This window comes from Sciurus vulgaris (assembly GCF_902686455.1).
Source record: "Sciurus vulgaris genome assembly, contig: HiC_scaffold_632_arrow_ctg1, whole genome shotgun sequence".
NCBI classification, from domain to species: Eukaryota; Metazoa; Chordata; class Mammalia; order Rodentia; family Sciuridae; genus Sciurus; species Sciurus vulgaris.
In genome coordinates, this window is record NW_027632957.1 from 2,071,071 (window position 1) to 2,092,024 (window position 20,954).

A 20,954-nucleotide genomic window follows, 5' to 3' on the forward strand; every position below is an offset into this window, starting at 1 on the left:
GCACAAATGGCAAATTAAAATGGGTGCCATTAAGCAATCATGTAAACAATCCATGTGTTGTTTGTTAAGTTGCGTCATTACTGGGAGCACTTCATTTCCAGAAAAGGACAATGGCATGAGCTGGGTATTAGAGAACAAATCCCAAGCTGAGTTTCTCATCTATCAATTAACACTGATTATATAACACTGACACACTATTTTAGGGCCTTGATTGGTGACCCAAGTCTGCACATAAAGTAATTTGGAAATCAGTTGGTTTAATACATAGAATTTCCCAGTAAATGATATGGGCAGTAAAGTTTGAGATTAAGGGAATGTAAGCCATGCCATTCATTCAAAGTCTTAGAGCTTAGCCCACATATATGTCTACTCTCTGGTTTTGATGTATTTTTTATTTTTGGAAATTCATCTATGCTCTTATCAACTGGAGGGAGTCAACTGGCTGGCCCAACACTTCTTCTGTCAGAATGACTGCATCCTGGGAGATGAGATGGGCCTTGCTAAGACCTGCCAGGTATGTTAGTATGGAACAAGCACTTTTCAACTCCACCGAAATACCTCCTCACACTTCATTACCATCTTAGCTGTTAGCTACAAGATCTATTTTTACACTAGAATGTAAAATGCCTCACTTTTATTAAAAGATCACAAACTTGAAATTGATTTCTCCAGTTGTGGGAGTGGTTAAGAATCATGTCATTACCCTTATTTTATCTGAGCTTTGACATGTATCTGTGAAAATAGTTAATTACTTGAGTTAGAAGTGCAGTTAATGGGCCCAGGCTTAGGGCTTTTCTCTGTGTTAAGCATGTATACTTACCCAAGGATAAAATTGACTCTAACCTCCTTAGTAACACTTTATGGCCTTACCTGTATTTCTTCTAATTTTAATCTCCCTTCCTCAGTGGGAGTGGTTTGGGGTGGGGCTGCTTCCCCTCTTTATACTGTGATAGAGAAATGAAGAGGAAGTACACTGTTTTCCAAAATACAACTTAGCCATCTAATGGCCTTAAAAGGGGGGGAGGTGTGGGGCTGGGGTTTTATCTCCATTAGAACACTTGCTTAGCATGTGTAAGGAACCTTGTTCAGTTCTTAGCACCATATATAAATAAATAAAATAAAGATCCATTGAAAACTAAAAAAAAACATTTAATAAAGTGTTGCAGGTGAGGTACAGCCTAGAAACGTGGAGAATCATATGTGGCCCCCTTGGGCACTGATCAGTAGGTGATGTGTTGAATTTGATGCTTCTGTCAGGATAGTCATCAATACTGCCCTGTGTTGATGTATGTGGGCTTGGATTGATGGAAAATCAGTCACAACACCCCTTGGGTCAATCACACAAGGATTACTTACCTGAAGGATTCAAACGATATCCTGGTGTAATTATGATATATGTCACAGGAATCTTGATCAGAAATTAGGAAGGGAATGGGGAGGTAGCTGAGTTGGTAGAGTGCTTGCCTTGTAAGCACAAGGCCCTGGGTTCAATCCCAACACTCCACCAAAAAAAAAGAAAGAAAGAAATTAGGAAGATGAAAACTTTCTATTCCCAACAAAGTTTCACCAGTGGTCACTGGTGAGAATGAGCAGGGTCTCATCTTTTTAGAAGTTCAATCTCCCCTCCAATGCTCACCTTACGTATATGCTGGGGTCCAGCCCTAGCAGCAGTCCATGGCTTCCACACTGGTAAACGGGGCGCGGGGAGACAACATCTGCGATGGATGGAGAATGAAAGACGCAGACTCTAGTTCTGGTGCAATCAATCCCACTTTATTCTGGGGAAGGCTGGGTTTATATACATTTTTCTTCAGGCTATGATGATAGGCTTATGATTAATAAAATCAAAGAAGTTTCCAAAGTATAGGCAGAAATTGTTTTTACTGAAAGATTATGAGAAAACAGGAACCTTACAGATTATCCTTACTTAATCACAATTATTTTAAGAATATCTAACTATGTCAATGAGCTAATACAATGTTTATTTCCTTAATATCTAAACTCTATATGACCTAAGACTATTTTTATTAGTTTTGCGGAAAAATGATAGACAAATAATGTCATGTGACCATCTCTACTAGGTCCTTCTGGTTAATATCTAAATTGCTGAGTTAAGGGTTACAGGAGGGCAGCAGTCCCAATGGTTATTATGTACCAACATTTATTATAGAGGTGACATATTCTTTGTAGGAAGGAAGGAATGTTATGAAACCTTATTCTTTTACCTTAGCACCATACATAAACAAAACCATCATCTGAATTAAACCACCCTGTAGGAGACAGGGGGAGATCTGTATCTACTTTCTCTAAGGACTTGCCTTTAGGGGGTACCAGGGCTTGCCATAGATAAAATAAGCTAGTCCATATCTAGTAGCTACTGTGGGAGGTGCTTTGTGCTTAGAACTTGGGATAACATTGTTATCTATAAGTTTCTGTGCCCCCACAGGTTCTGGCTGTGCCAGTAAATGCAGTGTTTGATTTTTAACATAATAAGAACATTCTTCTGTAGTGAGGTTAACATCACAGGGTTTCAACATGTGCTTTTGTCTCCATGATGTTTTTCTGGAAACTTGTAGAATTATTCCCATCACCTCTAGCAAGATCCTCAGACTGAAGTGAGTAACATGTTATTAGGAAAACTCCACAGAATAACATCCAAGCTAGGGAGGCATACATCTGGCTACAATACTTTAAGGATGAATCTCTGCAATCATCCTTGAGTGGAACTCTGTCAAGCACTGCAAGGAGAGCCAGGTGTCCCCGCACACACATAAGGTTTGAGCTGGAGCAGTGCTATATGGAGGCTTGTCTGATCATATGTTGAAGGCTACTTTACTTAGACCAGGTGTACCTCATCAATCTTGGCATTATTCAGAACACAATATGACCCCTTAGTAAGGCCCCCTGAGATTTATCAGTGATTCATATTATCTTTCTTGTGCAAAGAAAATGTTCCTGGTGTATTCCTGAACTGAGAAATATGAACCTAGAATAAATCTCAGATTCCGGGAGGTGTCCTACCTATAATCTCTTTTGTCTCAATCATTGAAATTGTCCTACTGACTGCATTGAGAGTCAGAAAATTCCACTTCTCTTTTGCTTTTTTAGCTCTAGTTTAAATTATTTAAATATATACCAACTCCCAATCTGTTTTGGTAAAAATGTGTTTAGATATCACTAATAAGTGGAGGATGACACATAATGGGGGAAGGGAAGTGTTAGTGTTAGGGTTAGAGTTAGGGTTAGGGAGGGGGGCAAGTATGGAGGAAGGAACTACTGTATAGAGGGTAAAGAGGGGTGGGAGGGGTGGGGGGAAGGGAAAAACTAACAGAATGAGTCAAACAACATTACTCTATGTAAATTTATGATTACACAAATGGTATGCCTTTACGCCATGTACAAACAGAGAAACAACATGTATTCCATTTGTTTACAATACAAAAATAAAAATTAAAAAAATGTGTTTAGAATTTTTGCATCTACATTATGAAACATATTAGTTTGCATTTCTCCTTTCTTATATGTTGTCATCTGGTTTTAGTAAATCTGGCCTCATAGAAAAATTTGAAAAGTATTCCTCCTCAATTATCAGGAAGAGTTATGTAGAATTGTTACTGTTTTTTTTTTATTATTTTAGATGTTTGATAAAATTCACTAATAACTCCAAATTCATTTTGTAGACACTTCTGATTTTTGGTAATAAAAGGTAAACTTTTTTCTAAATTGTATCCTCAGGGAATGCTAAACAGAGTGATCTTAATACAGTTAAGTCACTTAATACAGGGTTGCTCTTGGTACAATTTGGGCTGTGATATTTACATGAGAAAATCATTTCCTTTATAAAATTAATATGATCATATCAAAAAAAGTGAACTGCCACTCTCTCATCACAACAGTCTAACCACTGGCAAGCAGCAAGGTATGTTTTATATCGATGAAATTATAGTGCACGTATATCTCATATGGTTTCTATTTGTTAATGTACCACTGACATTTTAATGTTGCATTTTATTATATTCTCGATCATTTTCAACTGGCTGCATAATATGCCCTTAGGAGAATTTATTATTATTATTTTTTATTTATTTATTTATTTTTATTGTAAACAAATGGGATACATGTTGTTTCTCTGTACATAGCGTAAAGGCATACCATTTGTGTAATCATAAATTTACATAGAGTAATGTTGTTTGATTCATTCTGTTATTTTTTCCCTTCCCCCCACCCCTCCCACTCCTCTTTACCCTCTATACAGTACTTCCTTCCTCCAAACTTGCCCCCCTCCCTAACCCTAACTCTAACCCTAACACTAACCCTTCCCTCCCCCCCATTATGTGTCATCCTCCACTTATTAGAGATATCATTCGTCCTTTGGCTTTTTGATAATAAATTCCAAACAAAAGAATTTATTATTTATTTAAATGTTATATTGATGAGGAAACATGAGTTCCCCCTTTTGGGGGGGTTAGTTAAGTTAATTTTGATGTGAACATCTTTGAGCTACAGTTTTCACAGGATTTTGAATATGATCCTTAAGGCATATTTTTTTTTCCTCAGAAATAGCACAGTATTCAGGGATGCAAGCTCTTCAAGTGCTTTTGTTTATTGATAGTATTCTTTTTCCTTGTATATCACAACAACTTTAGAGTTATAACTGCCTTCAGGCATCTCCTGAAATATGCCCATTTGATTTTACAAAGTTACATTTTATACCCTTACTTCTTATGGGAATGATAATAAATTCTACTTTCCCCATTTGAATGTGTGTTCTAGATATAGCATATACAAACATGGCATAAAAATTTCCACTCTCAGTATAATCATAAGGCACCAACTAAAAAAGACCAAGGGCTTTTATCTGTTTTGTTCACATAGAACTTGAGCCAATAGAAGGTACTCTATAATCTTTTACAGAAGGAAGGAAAACACAGAAGGTGGGAGACAGTTGGGAAGAAAGGAAAGCACTTTCATCAGGGCAGCTAGGCCATTGACAGAAGCCACAATGTGTGAGTCCTTTTTATAGTCAGGTCTTAGTCCTTCTGGCTTGATGTTTTCAGGTACACCTGCTCTTTTCCAACAGTTGGGTTGGTTTCATTGATTTCTGTTTTTCCTGACTTTTGTTTGTGTTAGAGGTTCAATTACATAAATATTGAGACTTATTCCTTGTTAACTCCTGAAGTAATCGAACACCATCAATTCCCTTGGCAAGTTCACTGAGTCTTACCTGACTTTTCTCTAGGAACATACTAGTGTCCTAATGTGTGAAAGATTGTACATAATTTCTTTATGAAGCAAGTCATATATAAGAGTTTGTGATTTCAACCCACAGCTGTGGGAACTTTGTTGTTTCTTATGGGGAAATGTGATAAAAACTGCCTCCTTGTTTGTTCCAGACAATTGCTCTCATCATTTATTTGGCAGGAAGGATAAAAGATGCAGGACCATTTATGATTCTCTGCCCCCTATCTGTTTTGAACAAGTGGAAAGAAGAGATGGAAAAGTACAGAGTAGATGTAGCTGGACTTGTATTATTTATGTTGATATTTTTCTAGATGAAGTGTAAAATAGCGTAGATCAAACTCTTGTCATATTCAATGTTTTTATTCCAGAATGCTTGAACCAAAACAGTGTAGGTTAAGACACAGGATCTGATGGAGGAGGACCTAATGGGTGTTACTGTTACCATTCTGCAATTTCAAGGCTAGTACTCACTTTTTTTGTTCCTTTATTTATTCATTGCTGCCTGATTTTGAGGTAAATAGATATCCTCTGGCATACCAATTGATGTCTTTGTTTCCTTTCTTTTACATATTTTTGAAATATTTTCTTAATTGTTGCTCTAGTGATTATAATAAACATCTTCACTTAATATCATTTTGTACAGATTGATGGCAACAATTTCAATAGTATGCAAAGCTTTGCTTCAATATAGTTTTCTCTCTCCCTTCTTAGTGCTCTTATTGTCATATAAATTGCATCTTTATGTATCATAAATAAATTTTACTTATCAAAAGGAGAAACTATCCTTCCAATAGAAACATAGTAACTAAAATGAGAAACATCATTGCATTTTCAGTTCGCACAAGACCCTCTTAGACCTGATCCTTCTCCCTGCTTACCACAGAAATTCCCCTGAGGTTTAATAATTATTCTAGATAACAATTCAGACTCCCAATATTCTTTCTGGTATCAGCACTTAATGAATGGTGCCTGTACATTGAAGTCCTTTCATGACATGCACACACCATCTCATGACTTTAGCACTTGGATTCATCTGCCTCTTTTCTTGGATTTAAATTTGCTCCATTTCTTTCCTGTGTAACATATGCAGGGGACAAGGAGGATAGAGCACATCTTCAGCAAGACCTAAAGCAGGAGTCACATTTTCATGTCCTGCTGACTACCTATGAGGTATTCATTTGTTTCTGTAAAACAAGATTTCCTAAACTGGATCCTTAGAAGTTGTAAAATTCACTGAAAATATATTTAAATTTTTTAATAGCACACATTTTTCTAGGGGGACAGTCTACCTACATTCTAAAAGAGGGACTATTACCAAACAAAGTGAAGGATCACTGTGCTTCAATTTAGCTGGATACATTTTTCTCTGGTTGATCAAGGGGGAAACCTTCCCTGGAAAGTGACACTTTAGCTTCTTCTTTTGGTGACTCGCAGGAGGCAGGCAGGCAGGTGAGAGGGTTCTGTATAGAGAGGCATCATGTCTTATAATGGGATTATAGGAATGGAGGATTCTTAATTCCAGTCTCAATTTATATCCTTGTTTAAACTAAGACTGGGTAACTGTAAGACCTTCCACTTAATCATACCTCCCTTCTGTTCATATGATAGTGCTACTTTAGGAATTGGGCTTACATTTTTTTTTTTAACAGAATTAACAAGTTAAAAGACTTAGATCCTATGGTTTATGAGAGTTAAGAAGAAATAAAAAACTAGCTTATTAATATCAGAATTTATCAATTCCAGTGTTTTTATTATTTTAATTTCTTATTTTTTAGAACCAGGGATTGAGCCCAAGGGTGTTTAACCACTAAGCCACATATCCAAAACCTTTTTATTTTTCATGTAGGACCAGGTCTCACCAAGTTTCTTAGGGCCTCATTTAAGTTGCTGAGGCTTGCTTTGCACTGGTAATTCTCTTGCCTCAGTCTCCCAAAGTCATTGGGATTGCAGGTATTTGCCACCACTCCCAACATTACCAGTCTTTTTAATGTGTCTTCCTTTATTTTTTTCAGATTTGCTTTAAAGATGCACCATTTCTAAAATCGTGAGTATATTTTACTCTGTCAGAAACTGCTGTGTGTGGAAGTCTTCTCTTCTTACATTGTTTCATACTTTGCCACTTTCATGATATGTATGGTCTGTCTTCTTTGGGTCATGTTTATTCATAATCAGGCATAATGGAAGTCTTGCTTTCTAATCTCTACTCATTAGCTATGTGTCCTTGAATTAGTTATTGAATTTCCTTGAACTTCTGTGTCCTCAATGGTAAAGAAGGGATAACGGTCTTTGGATGACTGTTGTGAGAACTGAGATTACATCTACATAGTTGGTGTTTAGTAGATTCCTAGTTTTGTTGTTGTTGTTGTTAGTTTTCATTTTTGTACTGGGGATTGAATCCAGGAGTTTTCTACCACTGAGCTGCATCTGTACTCCTATTTCTCTTATTTTAACATGTTCAAACAGGGTATCTGTGAGTTGCCAAGAATGGCCTTGAATTTGTAATCCTCCTGCCTCAGTTCCCAGAATCTCCAGGATTACAGGTGGGTTCCACTGCATCCTTCCTAGACACTAGATTCATTACCTTGTAACTTTCATAGACATCGTTCAGGACTGCTATTTGGTGATTTTACTGTAATATAGGAGGCTTTCCCTGGAAATAACAAAGTTCTGTGGTATATATAGATGATGGAATATTAATCAGCCATAAAGAAGAATAAAATTATGCCATTTGCAGGTAAATGAATGGAATTGGACAATATCATGCTAAATAAAATAAACCAATCCCCAAAATCCAAAGGTTGAATGTTTTTCCTGATCAGTGGATGATAATACTGAATACGGGTGGGGAGTGGGGGGTAAGAGAAGAAGGGAGGAACTTTAGATTATGTACAGAGAAATGAGAGGGGGAGGGGTGGGATATGAAAGATGGGGGAATGAGATAGACATCATTACCCTGTGTATGTGTATAATTACACTAATGGTGAGAATCTATATTGTGTACAATCATATAAACAAAATTTGTACCCTGCTTGTTCGTGTACAATAAATTAAAATGCAGTCTATAAAATTTTTTAAAAAGACCTTAGAAAAAAGAAATAACAAAGTAGTAATCAGTGTTGTAGAATTAACATTTTAGAAAGGATGTTTGAAGTATACTTCTAATTCATCCTTTTAAATTACATTTTCATAGTAGGGATTGAACCCATGGGCACTTTACCACTGAGCTCCATTCCTGTTCCTTTTCATTGTTTTGTTTCAGATAGTCTCACTAAAGTTCTTGATGCTGTCCTCGAATTTTCCATCCTCCGGCTTCGCAAGTAGTTGTCATTATTGATGTGCACCATCCTGCCCTGTGTGCTGCTTTGCCACTCAGAAGGTTTTGTTTTCAGAGTGCCTTATCAATATTTTAAATATATTTTTTGCTCATCCAGGTTACTGTGCATGGATATCTGTTGTAATCTTATTTTGAAGTACTAAAGACTAGGTCATAGATTTTATGAATTTGTCCAGTATTTTGTTTTATTTAATTTACATTTATATGTGTATATTATCTTTCTTTCAGAAGAGTATATCCTTTTCCTCTTTTTTCATTCTTTTACTTTATTTCTTTAATGTCATGTCATGTTAATTACATGTCATTTCATTTTATGATGCTGGGCTTTGAACCTCAGGCCTCCCACATTGTATGCAACTGCTCTACCACTAGTTATTCCCCAGCTCTAGTTTATATTCTTAATATCCAATTTAACTTTTTCAAAGTCTCTCCATGGAAAGGAACTGTTGAGTTACTGGTAATAACCAGGAAAGTAAATCACTGAGCTACACCGTGAGCCAGTAGAGGGATAAGAATTATAAAGATATCCATGATACAAGGTAATATGTGGCAAGTCTCAAAAGATAATAAAATTGGTACATAAATGTTGTTGAGTACTTTATATAAATTATCCCATTTAGATTTTATGAAAACCCTGGTAGGCTGGTATTATCATTAATTTTACAAAGGAGTAAATTAACAGATCAGTTATCCCAATAAGGCAGAGCAGATATTTGAGCAGACATTCAAACCCATCACTTGGTGCCATGGTCCTTCTTTCTAAGAGAGATTCTCTAATTATGTAGAAGTACTTGAGTGTCACCTTATTTAGCAGAAATACATTTTTATATCTAAGTCTTTTCTGAATGCATTTCTGAGTGGAGTAAAGAACCTTACTAACAAAGGGATATTTATAATGTTTACTTATATTAAGAATCCCAACAACATACATATATTCTTTCAGTATGTTTAAGGTTATATTTCTCCATTACTATATTGTACATTCTGAAAATAATTTCCTTTGATCAGTGATTCAGCCACTTTCATTCACTGAACCAAATCCACCTCACTTGGCCTTCTGCATTGAATAAGCATTTTTAGATATTTGTGTATATACAAATGTGTGTCTAGTTCTTCCAATGGAGTAAGATCTAATCTATTTTGAATGATACTGTAGTATGGACACTCTGCACCTATTTCATAACCACCATCCAACCTTGCTCGGACACTCTCTCCTTTAAATTCTTAAATGCATCCTCTGCTTCCGCTGCCCAATACTCTCCTTGGACTTCTGCCCTCTCTTTGGATCCTCAAATCACTCTTCACCTATTCCACTCTCATTAGGTGAATGGCAGTAGGCACCTCTGTTACTCTGAATTTTCTCTGTAGCCTCAGAGGAAGAAGCTTTCCTTTTTGTAGGGCAGCCTCTACACGGATCTTTCTTTTAATCTTTCAGGAATTGTCCTTCTTTATTTACTGTTTTGCTTGATCCACTTAGTTTTAGAAGTACAAAAACAATGCAATGGGTTTATATAATGTTACATAGAAAATTGAAAGTTATAAATTATGTAACTTATATTTTACTATCTTTTGCATGATTTCACTTTTTAAAAAGAATACTCAATATTTATATCTTTTTAGTTATACAAGTATTTTTGCAGCATAGTATTTATCATCTTATCACATATTATTGGATATTTAGTTTATTTTTCAGTTTTGTTTTATATTATAAATATTGCATTTTAGAATATCATCCAATCATTTACCATATTTTGGATTGCTTTTAACAGCTTTCCACCAATAGCATCTGTTTAAAATATGATTTTATGACTGAACTTCTTGAAACATTGTTGTCATAACCTGTTATACTATAAAACATGTTCTGGCAACAGCCAGGGATGACCTCCATGTTAACAAGTCCAGTGGCAGCATCTTCCTGGACATCTCTATGATCCTGTTCACCACTCCCCCATTTTAAAGTCTCTTGATGTTTTTTATTGGATTGAATCTTAGCTCTACCTTTATGATTTTGACCTATTTCCCTAACCTTTCTGAGTTTTAGTCTCTTTGTTGGCACAGTTATGGTCGCTTATCTTATTCTTTTGGATTAAATAACACATGTAGCCAGAAGCACAATGTCTGCTGCATAGTACAAGATTATAAATGTATCCTTTTCTTTCTCTGGCCCCTTACTTCCTGTATAGGTCTTTCTTATATTGGCAAAAGAATAAAAAGCACTTGGTAACCTCTGAAATGGGAAAGTCATGATTTCAGGTATATTTCTAACAGAGTGGGCTTACTATTAGTCTTTCTAACAAGTCACAATTTTGTAGTAAGTTGTGGTTGTGAGACATGTGTTTGAGCTACCTAAAATGAAAGTTTGGATTTTTTCTCACAGCTTCACATGTTGTGGATGAAGCTCGCAGACTGAAAAACCAAAGCTCTCTGCTGCATAACACACTTTCAGAGGTAAACTCAAAGGATAGTCTTAGTTTTTAATATAACCCTCCTTTATTTTTTAATTAACTTTATGTTTTAGAGCAAGTTATTTCCAACAAAATTGAGTAGAAGGTACAGAGAATTCCCATATGTCCCCTGCCCCTTTACAAACATGCTCCCCCATTCTCAGCATCTCTCTGAAGAGAGATGTTAAAACTAATGAACCTGCATTGACAACATCAGAATACTCAAAGTCCATAATTTATGGATTCGCTCTTGCTATTGCACATTCTTTGAGTTTGGACAAACAGGTTATGACTCGTAACCACCATTATTGTATCACACAGAATGGTTTTGCAGGCTTAAAAATCCTATATCCAATCTATTCTTCATTTCTTCTCCTCTCTCCCCTTTGAAAACATGTAGTTTAGTCCTATACATAGTCAACTAAATTGATATGTTTTTAGATATATTTCTCAGGGCTAAAGAAACCTATTTTGGGGGGTTAGGGGTAGTAACAAAAGTAGTATTGAACATGGCTAATTATGTTTCCTTTCTCTTTTATAGAGGAGAAAATATTTACTAAAATCCAGTTATCAAATGAGCAAGAACCTACTCCAATAAAATACATTGTATTTTTGGAGATGTTTCTACTCTCTTTTGAGTGTCTAATTTCCTGGCAAAAATGATCCTATAGTTCTGCCTGCAGTCACAGATGTATTGGACATACCTTACTGCCCCCCCATTAACCTATTCAAAAATTTTGACCATTCACATGGACTCATGAAAAGATCAATTTCTCAGAGAACATTGCCTCCAATCTCTCATCTGTCATAATTTTTTGTTTGGTACCCTTGATTTCATCCCCTTATCTCAATCTCTTATATCATTCTGGCAAAGTAGGTGAGAAATACCATTGTAATCTAGTGCTACTCTTTGTTTTCTGAGAAGCCAATGGAATATGAACTACATTCTCCTTGTTTACCTGGTGAATGTTTGCTCACACATGAGACCACACTTGGTAATTTCTGAGATGATAATTGAAATTTGGTCCTCATCCTATAATAAATCACTTAACTTTGAGTTCATTTATTGGAAAATCATAGATCTGAATTCTATATTTAATGGCCTAGAAGTTGCAGTTTTTAGAGTTTTACTGAAGATGTTATCAGTTTTTATTAGTTTCAAATATTTTTATCCCCTGCCTGATAGAACATCCTCTCTCTCTCTCTGGTGTCCTCTTTGCCTTCTTTGTAGGGATTCTTGATTGTGTCTCTTTGCCATAAGTTTGTACTTTAATATTTAAAATAATATACATAAATAGGATATGACTTTTCTACTTTGCTGTATTATTTATTTCTCCTGGAATAAGCTCTTGTGTCAGTTTAGAGGTTGACCTTACTTGGCCTAATATTGTTATTGTTGTTTTTCTTTCTTCATTAGTCTCTCCTATTCTCAGTGTTTTTCCTTTTTTTTTTTTTTTTTTTTTGGTGATGCTGCTGATTGACCAAAAACTTCATGCATGCTAGTCAAGTGATCTGCCAGTGAGCCACATTTTCTGCCCTGTTTCTCAAAATTTAAAGAAATTCTTTCTGTATTGTACTTCTTATGGCAGAATGTCCAGAAACATTGAGAAATCTCGATGTCTTGCATCTGATATACTGTAGTATCTGATGTACTGCAAAGTTTTATAAACAGATATTCTGTTAGTGTATATCTTGTTTCTTGCTTGTAACAGAGAGACCTGATGCTATAGCTCTGGCTTTTCAAACTCCTTGAGTGTATGTGTTTACTGAGATGCCCCAGTTAACTCTCCCTTTTGGGTCATTACATAGTTTGAATCCTTACATAGATTGAATAACAATAACTATAGTGGATAATTGTGTAATACTCAGAGTTCACAAAGTGATGCTACTTACATTCATAATACAGAGTCTTTTTTTACAGATTATTATCACCTTCTTTTAGTTGAAACTGAAGAGACATTATCTCCTACATTAAACAGAGTGTACCACTTGAACTTGAGCCTCCTGTTTTCATGGCCTTAACTCAATTCATTATACCATGCCACTCTGTGTTTCAATAAATGTTGTCATGAGTAACTCAGTTTTGCTTCCCAATGTTAGAGATTTTTAATTGTGTTTGTTTACATATTCTAGTTTCAGTGGTCTTCAGTCTCTTTTTGACTGGAACTCCTATCCAAAACAGCCTCCAGGAGTTCTACTCTCTCCTCAGTTTTGTAGAACCTGAGCTGTTTTCCAAGGAACAGATGGAAGATTTTGTTCAATGTTACCAGGATTTTGAAAAAGTCCAAATAAGGTTAATTCCCATTTAACAAATCATCCCCAGGAGATATTTACACATAAACTTTCCTAATGCATAACAGTTACAGATAGAAAAGAAAGAGAATGAATAACCAGAGGATACTTGCAGTTCTTCAAAGAACCACAAACACAAGGCAGATGTTGGGTCCCTCATGTTGTGTCCAGTTGTCTGCTTTTTATGATTCTTATTTGTTTGTTACATTATTCTACAATAGAGCTCACTTGGTTCATTTTTGGAAGAAGGTATAAAGTATTTACTGATCTGCATGCTTTTATAAAAAAACAGCTTGTAATATTCTTTTTAAATTTTTTTCTTTTTGTGGTATTGGAGTTTGAACCGAGGGGTGTTTTACCACTGAGATACATTCCCAGTGCTTTAGTCAAAAATTGGAGACAGTGTCTTGCTACTGTTTCCTTCAACTGGCCTTCAACTTGCCATCCTCCTTTCCTGATTATATGTTACCATGCCTGGCTTCAAATTGTAAATTTTTACAGACTTTTACTTTCCATGCCACTTCCCAGTGCAGAAAACTAAGTGCGTGCTGTAGTCCCAAACTGACCTTAGTAATTCTGCAACACTGGTTTTTTTCTGTAACACTTCACAGAAACCAAAAGTCTGAGATGAGTGGGGAGTGGAAGTGAAAAGGTAAGCCTTCATCCATATAACCAGTAACTTTCTTTTACACCTTTGTTCCTATGCCTTGTGGAATTATCTGAATATTCCTGTAATATCTGAATATCCTAGACTGATTGTCCACAACAAATTGCAGGAGACCAACTAGTGATTATGTATGTACTGGTTAGATATGAGCTGCAAAGACTTCTTATAGCAAAAATTCCCATACCACAGGATAAATATTACCTCAAGAACCTGATCTTATTGATTTCTCCCATGTTTAGAGTTGCCAGATTAAATATAGGACATCCAATTACATGTGACATGGGACAAACTTGTATATAAAAACTATTAATTGTTTATCTGAATTTCAGATTTAGCTGGTTGCTTGTATTTTTATTTTCTGTTTCCGATAATCCTATGTGAATTATAATCCTAATTTTGCATAATTTTTGAAGATCAGGATACCTGGTCAAGGCACAAGGGATTAGAAGTCAAAAACTCAAGTTTGAATGCTGGCAATATTCACATTCACCTGTGTATCCTTGGATAAATTCCTTAATTCTTCTGAGCCTCACTTAACTGTTGTAAAAATGGTGACAGTATTACTTGCTGTACATTTCTAGTCTGGTATGCTGCTCAGTGGGACTTAAATGCAAGAATACCCTGGAAAACAGTTTCTTGAATTGAGATTATTAGTAAGAAGAATCAAGCTCTTTGAGTGTTAGTATTTTGGGGGTAAAAAGCCAGGAACAAGTCCAGAAGGAAGAAGGAAGAACCCAGTAAAGGCAGAAATCAGATGGTCCTCTAATTTTGTTTGTTCAGTGTACAATTTTTTGATTTTACAATTCTACAAAATCATTACACATTCAACAGAAACAGTACTTTGAATTTTGAATTTTTATTGATGTACATATTTGTGCTTATTTTTGAGATATGTGGTATTGGTGTTTTGATTCATGTATACATTGGGTAGTGATCAATTTAGATAATTAGCATACCATATACTTAAACTTCTTTATGTTGAGTATATTCAAAATTGTTTCTGAATTCTAACTGGTTTGAGATATATAGTGCATTATTGTTAGTTATATTAAAATGTTCAATGTCATTAATCATCAGGGAAATGCAAGACAACAATGAGAAAATAAGTCACATCAGTGAGCATGGTTATTATAAAAAGACAAAGAAAAACTAACAAATGCTAGCAAGGATGTGGTGAAAGGGGAACTCTGATATACTCCTGGCAGTAGTAAATTTGTCCAACTATAATGGAAAATAGGATGGAGTTTCCTCAAAAACTAAAACTGGAACTGCTGTAATATTCAGCAATCCCATCAATGGAAGGGACATCAACATGTCACAGAGATATCCCTACTCCTGTGTTTATCGCAGCACTATTCAAATTACCCAGAATTTGGAACTAACTTAAATGTCCATTAGTAGATGAAAAAAGAAAATGTGGTGTATGTACACAATGGGATACTATTCAGCCATGACAACATGAGTTTCAGTCTTTTCCAGGCTAGAGATAGGTTGTAAATTACTGTCCTGTGAGGGTGGGTGGCAGCAGCAAGTCACAACTCTCCAGTATCCCAGGTGATCATGAAGGTAAATACCTGATACTCCACAGTATTCTGTGGTGTCAGTGTTGTTTAGATGCAGGTACTCAATAAATTACATAAAATGTTCAACAGTTTTTCATAAAATATTATTTTGTTAGATTATTTTGCCTGAGTTGACTATTATAAGCATAGTAAGCCCATTTAAGGTAGGGCAATTCTCTGGCCATGGAGGCTCCAGTATAGAAAGAATGAAAAGTTTTGCTGTACTTCTTTCAAATACTTTTTGCCAAGTATCACTGTGAACTATTTAAAAGTTTAGCAGGATCTAAATCAAATTCACATTAGAATTTTTTTAAGGAAGAAGAGGCATTAGGAATATAGATTATGAAGGAAAACATCAAGAATATTCTTTCTTTAAATTTTTTAGATTTGCTCTAATTAGTTGTATGTGATAGTAGAATTCATTCATACATTTTGATAGATCACACAAATGAAGTATAATTTCTCATTTTTTCTGAGTATACATGTAGGGTCACATCGGTCATGCAATCATACATGTACACAAGGTAAAAAATGTCTGTTTCACTCAACTATCTTTCTTACCCCCATACCCCTTCCCTTCTATTCACTCCCTCAACCTAATATAAAGTAACTCTATTCTTCCTCTACCCCACCTTATTGTGAATAAAAATTTGAATATCAGAGAAAACATTTGGCCTTTAATTTTGGGTCTTTGGTTAATTTCACTTAGCATGACATTCTCTAACTCCACCCATTTACCAGCAAATGCCATAATTTTATTCTTTTTTAAAGCTGAGTAGTATTCCATCATATATACATATCACATTTTCTTTATACATTCATCTGTTGAAGGGCATCTAGGTTGGTTTAATAGTTTAGCTATTGTGAATTGAGCTGCTATAAACACTGATGTGGCTGCATCACTGCAGTATGCTGATTTTAAGTCCTTTCGGTATAAACCAATGAGTGGGATAGCTTGGTCAAATGGTAGTTCCATTCCAAGTTTTCTGAGGAATCTTCACACTGCTTTCCATAATGGTTGCACCAGTTTGCATTCTAAGCAGCAATGTATCAGTGTAACTTTTTCCCCATATCCTTGTCAACATTTATTGTTGCTTGCATTCTTGATAATTGTCATTGTGATTAGAGTGAGAAGAAATCTTAGAGTAGTTTTGATTTGCATTTGTCTAATTGCTAGCAATGTTGAACATTTTTTCATGTATTTGTTGATCGATTGTATAACTTCTGTGATGTGTCTGTTAGTCCATTTACTGACTGGGTTATTTGTTTTTGGTGTTAAGTTTTTTGAGTTCTTTATATATCCTAGAGTTTATTGCTTTATCTGAAGTGCTTGTGGTAAATATTTTCTCCCACTCTGTAGACTCTCTCTTCACATTACTGATTGTTTCTTTTGCTGAGAAGAAGCTTTTTAGTTTGAATCCATTTCATTTATTGATTCTTGATTTAACATATTGCATTTTAGAGGTCTTGTTAAGGAAATCAGATTCTAGGCTGACATGGTATAGATTAGGGTCTAGATTTTCTTCTATTAGGCCTGAGTCTTTGATCCACTTTGAGTTGAGTTTCATACGGTGTGAGACATAAAGGTTTAATTTTATTTTGTTACATATTCTTTTCATTTTTCCCAGCACCATTTGTTAAATATCTTTTCTCCAGTGAATACTTTTGGCACTCTTGTCTACTATGAGATACCTGTATTTATGTGGGTTTTTCTCTGTGTCTTTTAATCTGTATTATTGATCTACATGTCTATTTTGGCACCAAACAATGCTGTTTTTATTACTAGAGCTCTGTACTATAGTTTAAGTTCTGGTATTTTTATGTCTCCTTCACTATTCTCGCTAAGGGTTGCTTTGGCTATTCTGGATCTCTAATTTTTCCAAATGAATTTCATGATTGTTTTTTTCTAGTTCCATGAAGAATGTTATTGGGATTTTAATAGGAATTGCATTAAATTTGTTTAACACTTTTGGTGGTATGGCCATTTTGATAGTATTAATTCTGCCTATCCAGGAGCATTGGAGGTCTTTCCATCCTCTAATGTCATCTTCAATGTCTTTCTTTAGTGTTCTGTAGTTTTCATTGTAGAGGACTTTCACCTCTTTTGTTAGATTGATACCTATTTTTTGAGGCTATGGTGAATGGGATAATTTACTCTCTTTTTGAGGGGAGGGGCATAATTTTCTTTATTTCTCTTTTAGCGAATTTATTACTAATGTATAGGAATGCATTTAATTTATGGGAATTGATTTTGTATCCTGCTACTTTGCTGAATTTACTTATTAGTTCTAGAAGTTTTCTGGTGGAAATTGTTAGATCTTCTAAATAAAGAATCATGTTATTGGCAAACAGTGATAGTTTGAGTTCTTCTTTACCTATTTGTATACCTTTAATTTCTTTCTGTATTCTAATTGCTCTGGCTAGAGTTTCAAGGACATTGTTGAATAAAAGTGATGAAAGGGCATCCTTGTCTCTTTCCTGTTTTTAGAGGAAATGCTTTCCAATTTTTCTCCATTTAGAATTATGTTGGCCTTGGGTTTAGCATACATGGCTTTTACAATGTTGAGGTATGTTCCTACTATCCCTAAGTTTTTCTAGTTTTTTAAACATGAAGTAGTCCTGTATTTTGTCAAATGCTTTTTCTGCATCTATTGAGATAACGATTCTTGTTTTTATGTCTATTGATATGATCAATTACATTTATTGTTTTCCATATTTTGAACCAATTCTGCATCCCTGGGATGAACCACACTTGAAAGTGGTGTACTCTCTTTTTAATATTTTTGGTACAATTTTCCAGGATTTTTTTGAGAATTTTTGCATCTGTGTTTTTCAGTCATATTGGTCTGAAGTATTCTTTCCTTAGTGTTTTTGTCTGATGTTGGTATCAAGGTGATATTAGCTTCATAGAATGAGTGGGAAAGGTTTCCTCCTTCTATTTCATGGAATAATTTGAGGAACATTTGTTTTAATTCTTCTTCAAAGATCTTGTAGAACTCAGCTGAGAATTCTTCTGGTTCTGGGCTTTTCTTAATTGGTAGGCTTTTGATGGCATTTTCTATTTCATTACTTAAAATTATTCTGCTTAGATCTTGTATGATAAGATTCAGATTAGATAGGTCATTTGTCTCTAGAAATTTGTCCATGTCTGCAGTATTTTCTTTAATTGGAGTATAAATTTTCAAAATAGTGTCTAATTATTTTGTATTTCAGTTGGGTCTGTTGTTATATTTCCTTTTTCATCTTGTATTTTAGTAATTCAGGTTTTCTCTCGCTTTCTCTTCATTAGTGTGGCTAGGGATTTATCAATTTTATTGATTTTTTTTTCAAAGAACCAACTTTTTGTTTTGTCTATTTTTTCAGTTGTTTCTTTTGTTTCAGTTTCATTGATTTCAGTTCTGATTTTAATTCTTTCCTATCTTCTACTGTTTTTGGTGTTGATTTGTTCTTCTTTTTCTAGGGCTTTGAGATATAATGTTAGGTCATTTACTTGTTGACTTTTTATTCTTTTGACAAATGAGCTCAATGCAGAGAGCTTTCCTCTTAGTACTCCCTTCACTGTGTCCCAGAGATTTTGGTTTGTTGTATCTGTATTCTCATTTACTCTAGGTATTTTTTTTTTTTTGCCATTTCATCCTTGATTTCTTCTACTATCCATTTGTCATTCAATAGCGTATTAGTCTCCATATGTAGAATAGCTTCTATTTTTATCTTATCATTGATTTCTAATTTCAGTCCATTATGATCTGATAGACCGTAGGGTATTAGCTCCATTTTTTTGTATTTACTAAGAGTTACTTTGCGTCATAAGATGTGGTTTTGTTTTAGAGAAGGATCCATGTGCTGCTGAGAAAATAAGTGTATTTGCTCGTTTATTGATGATATATTGTATATATATATCTGTCAAGTCTAAGTTATTTATTGTATTATTGAGTTTTATAGTTTCTTTATTTAGATTTTGTTTAGATCTGTCCAGTAGTGACAGATGTGTTAAAGTCACCCAGTATTATTGTGCTGTGGTCTATTTGATTCTTGAATTTTTGAAGGGTTTGTTTGATGTACATAGATGCTCCATTGTTTGGGGTATAAGTATTTATAATTGTATGTCTTGCTGATGTATAAATCCCTTCAGTAGATGAAATGACCTTCTTTGTCCCTTCTGATTAACTTTGGCTAGAAGTTCACCTTATCTGATGCAAGGATGGAAACCCTTGCATGTTTCCACAATTTGTATATTTTTTCCCATACTTTCACTTTCAATCTGTGGATGTCTTTGCCTATGAAGTGAGTCTCATGGAGACACCATATTGTTGGATTTTGTTTTTTAATAAAATCTGCAAGTCTATATCTTTTGTTTGATGAATTTGGACCATTAACATTCAAGGTTATTACTGAGACGTGATTTGTATTCACAGTCATTTGGTTTATTTCTGGCTTTTAATTTGATGTAGTTTCTTCTTTGACTATTCCTTTAGTGCAGTTCCTCTCTTTGCTGGTTTTCACTTTTTTTTTCCTCTTCATCATCACGAAATATTTTGTTGAGAATGTTCTGTGCAGGCTTTCTAATTGTGAATTCTTTTAACTTTTGTTTTTCATGGAAGGTTTTTATTTCATCTTCAAATCTGAAACTTAATTTTGCTGGATATAAAATTCTTGGTTGGCATCCATTTTCTTTCCAAGCTTGAAATATTTTGTGCCATGACCTCCTAGATTTGTGGGTCTGGGTTGAGAAATCATTTGAGACCTGAATTGGTTTTCTCCTATACGTAATTTGTATTTTTTTCCTCACAGCCTTTAAGAATTTGCCCTTTTTCTGTATTTTAGTCATTATCATTTTAATGTGTCTTTGTGTGGGTCTGCTGTAATTTTGTACATTGGAGTCCTGTAAACCTCCTGTGTTTGATTTCTCATTGTATTCTTTAGGTTTGGGAAATTTTCTGATAATATGTCATTGAAAAGATTGTGCATTCCCTTGGTTTATACCTCTGTTCCTTCATCTATACAGATAACTCCTAAATTTGTTCTTTCCATGTTTTCCTATAATTTTTGGAAGGTCTGTTCATGGAATTTTGCCTCTTCTCTGCATGATCAACTTGATTTTCAATAGTAAATAATATTGTCTTTATTGTCTGAGGTTCTGTCTTCCAAATGGTTTAGTCTATTGGTGATGCTTTCCATTGTAAGTACAATTTGGTTTATTCATACCTTCATTTAAAGGATTTCTGCTTTTTCCCCCCCACAATCTCTAACTCTTTATTGAAGTGATCTTTCACTTCCTGTAATTTCCCTTTGATTTCACTCTTTATACCATCCTTTACTTCATAGATTAGTTTATGTACATTCTCCTTTGTGGGCATTTCTTCTACTGTGATGTCAGTGGATTCTCATATTGGGGCATCTTTATTTGTTTGGGA

The 20,954-nt window shown here is 34.8% G+C and overlaps 1 pseudogene across 1 annotated transcript in view; it reads left to right on the forward strand.

The window, feature by feature from the left end:
• The first annotated feature begins 382 nt into the window (after positions 1 to 382).
• The window catches only part of LOC306652072 (chromodomain-helicase-DNA-binding protein 1-like), a 33,579-nt pseudogene continuing 13,007 nt past the window's right edge, over positions 383 to 20,954 (forward strand). The window contains exons 1-7 of the transcript in view: positions 383 to 514; positions 5,394 to 5,500; positions 6,297 to 6,411; positions 7,254 to 7,285; positions 9,959 to 9,969; positions 10,953 to 11,023; positions 13,153 to 13,312. The product of the transcript in view is annotated as a chromodomain-helicase-DNA-binding protein 1-like (transcript). The remainder of the gene's footprint in view (positions 515 to 5,393; positions 5,501 to 6,296; positions 6,412 to 7,253; positions 7,286 to 9,958; positions 9,970 to 10,952; positions 11,024 to 13,152; positions 13,313 to 20,954) is intronic.